This window comes from Dipodomys spectabilis, unplaced genomic scaffold, assembly GCF_019054845.1.
Source record: "Dipodomys spectabilis isolate Male_0828 unplaced genomic scaffold, ASM1905484v1 ptg001849l, whole genome shotgun sequence".
Classification (NCBI taxonomy): Eukaryota; Metazoa; Chordata; class Mammalia; order Rodentia; family Heteromyidae; genus Dipodomys; species Dipodomys spectabilis.
The window spans coordinates 7,091-10,414 of record NW_024872526.1 but is presented as its reverse complement, the minus strand read 5'-3'; the positions used below and the strand labels follow the sequence as shown (position 1 = coordinate 10,414).

The 3,324-nt window shown below is 32.9% G+C and overlaps 1 pseudogene; it reads left to right on the top strand.

Moving 5' to 3' along the window:
* Window positions 1–2,437: 2,437 nt before the first annotated feature.
* Window positions 2,438–2,537, top strand: LOC122103134 (annotated as a pseudogene).
* Window positions 2,538–3,324: the final 787 nt, after the last annotated feature.

Genomic DNA, 3,324 nt, shown 5'->3' with positions numbered 1-3,324 from the left:
GTTTGAAATTTGGGAGGTTGATCTATTTAACATATTTCTGGAAGGCACCTACTGAACAACACAAATGGTGGGTGGTATTATTTCTACACTTTAATGAGTGGTTGAAACAATGGCATTAGTGTTGGGTAAATAAATCAACTCTATTGTAACTTGCTCCCTACACTTGAAAAGCTTATAATTTCACTGAGTATCATCTATTTGTCAAATGTTATTTTGGCGATTGTGATATTTAAAAGTTTATTTGAAAAAAAATACACTTTCAGGAGATTAAATGTTTTGAGAATGACAACATTTTATACCACAGAACCAAGTTTTACTGGAGTACCAAAGTTTTGAAGCACTAAGGATCTTCACAATTAATGTTTTTCTGGATTACATTTGACCTCTAAGTCAAGTTTTCCGGGCCTGGTTAGACCAATTACAGATCTATTTTTCCAGGTAATATTTTCTGGGCCCACTAATGCTGGACTGAAATCTTTCATTAATCATTAGGGGAGGGGTATTAAAAATAATTTTGTGACACTTTGTGATGTTGTTCACTGATATGGTCTGGTCATCTGTAAATTGAAAATTTGAATTACAGTACTTTCTCTCAGATTTTATGATCTCATCCTTCATTTTAAGTTCCCTTGCATTTCACAATTGCTTACTGCTAATTCCTTCTTCTCAAAGAATTGAGGCCCAAAAATATTATAGGAAATGAGAAATTAAGATGGGTCTTCAATTACATTCTGTTGGCATGTTGTATGGGCCTAGGTGAGAAGTCTTGCACCTGTTATCTGATGATGCAGGTAACTGGGACCTGGGATCCTAGGACCCATGGGTCCTGCAGAAGAATAATATCTTTTAGAGATCATTTCAGCAAAATTTGGGTATAATCAGTAGGAATGCTTCAGAAATATGGAGAAAAACATTTTGGGACCAGCGAGTTAAAACCATGAACAGGGCAGCAGACTAAAATCCCTTATAGATTAGAGGAAAACAACATTTTTTTACCATGTGAATTCAGAAGACCAAGAACACTTAGAAGGTATCACAAGCTTATACTCAAGACATTACATTGATACTTTTTATATTCCGATATATATTCTAAACCTAATTATTTTATTTTTTATTTTATTTATTTTTTTGTGGGGGGTGTTCCAGTCGTGGGGCCTGAACTCTGGGCCTGGGTGCTGTCCCTCAGCTCTTCAGCTCAAGGCTAGCGATCAAACCACTTGAGCCACAGTGCCACTTCTGGCTTTTTTTCTTTTTGCTTATGTGGTGATGAGGAATCGAATCCAGGGCCTCAGTTATGCAAGGCAAGCGCTCTACCACTGAGCCACCTTCCCAGCCCTAAACCTAATTATTTATATTCCAATTCTATTCATTGGAATAAATAATTATCAATTTATTTATCAAATTATCAATTAATTCTAGTAAGTTTCACTGTGTGAAATATAAAATCAGCAAATATAAAATAAAATATATATCTATGTATAATATAATAAAAAAACAGCACATGTTTTACATTGTTCTGTGGTGGTTAGGGTAATAAATACAACTTTGTTTTAAAGTAATATTGCATTATCTCTACCACAGTATTTCATAGAGCTAGACCTAAAGTTTTACCATTTGTGGATTTACAGTCTGGAGACAAAAGGAAACACTGTGATTAAAGCATTACTAATTTAAGGCCTAATATCGAGGAGAAACACATGGACTTCTCCTGGAGCTATGGAAATATTTGTTGATAGAAAGACAGTAGTGTAAGTTCCTTCCTGGTTGGAAGGTAGACAGACCATGACATTAGGTAATCATGCATATGAACAATTTTTCACCTTCTTGGCTTTAGCTACTTTTGAAATGGTAGGTATCATAAACAATTATATTTTGATAAAATACCTTCTGGTCTGAACAGTTCTGTCTGAACTGTTCATCTCTATGATCCCTTGTAACTAAGATTAGTTTTCTTCCAGTAAGACAAAGTATGATTTCAGGGTAAGATATTCTGGTTGGTCTGTTCCTACATGGAAGAAGGGTAAAGGGTCAGGTAGACATTTGTGCCAGTAAGACCTCATTTGGGAAATTTTAAGCTGGAGAAGTTTAGAAGTAGCTCTTAAGCAAGGTTTACTTTGGATCCATTAGCTCCACAAAGCTAACTCAGTTGGACAAATAAGTACTTGAAAAAGCCATCACTTTTGGACCTAGCTATAAATGCTTCAAAGTATGATCAAATCTAAAATGAAAAAGACTTAAAATAGTCAGTGACAAAAAAATTTCAAATGTGAGCAATCGATGGAACAATATAATTTTTCCACTATATACACAATTTTAGGAAAAAACGATCAATAGTATTGTTAGGAACAATAAGGTTTCCTTGTTACAAATAGGCACGCAAAGATATAAGCCTATATGAAGATTGCATCATTAACTACTTAAATTTATAGGATACTACATGCTTCAGCAGCACGTCTACACAAATTAAAACAATACAGAGATTAACATGGCACTTGCACAAGGATGAAATGAAAATTTGTATAGTATTCCATATTTTTCATTCTTCAGATGCAAGAAATGAAAAGCAGTTGTTAAAAAGTTGATTACATAATTACAAGAGTAACAATGCATGTAAGTCCTAGAATTAAAGGTTAGTTTCATATCAGTGTATTAAATCTTCACCTCAGAAATACCTTTACATAGCATAACCTTTACAAAATTTTGAAATTAGTTAAATTCTCATTTTATCCCAAAGAAATATACTAGTATAAGGACTTAGAAAAAAAAAAGGAATCTTTAACTTTATATATGGAATGCAATCTTACAGGACACATTTATTAATGAACCTATGTATTACAAAACAATGTAGAATTCAAATTATATCTAGTAGAGAATGAAATAGATTATGGATATTATGCAAACACAGAATATAGAATATTTTAAAATATCCTTTTTTCAGACAAGCACAAGAAATATCTTTAGTTTTTGTACTACTCATTTCAACAGATAAATTCAAATTATTTCTGATTTAAAAAAATCACAAACTGCAGAAATCATTATACATGTATACAAAAACAAACTCTTGAATATACTTTAACATCAAAATCAGACAATTCACTTGGAAGAATTCCCCAGAATTTTTACAGGAAGATATTGCTGTTATTTGGATTGTGAAAATATTTTCTATGGACACAAAGAATGGACTGGCACTTTCATGCAATTGTTTCGAACATATTTATAAGATGATTTCTTTGTTGCTTTGTATGTCCCTCCCCCATGGCATAACCCCTGCTTTCACTGTATTTGATGTTGGTATAATTTGTGGCTGGGAAGGGAAAAAAAAAC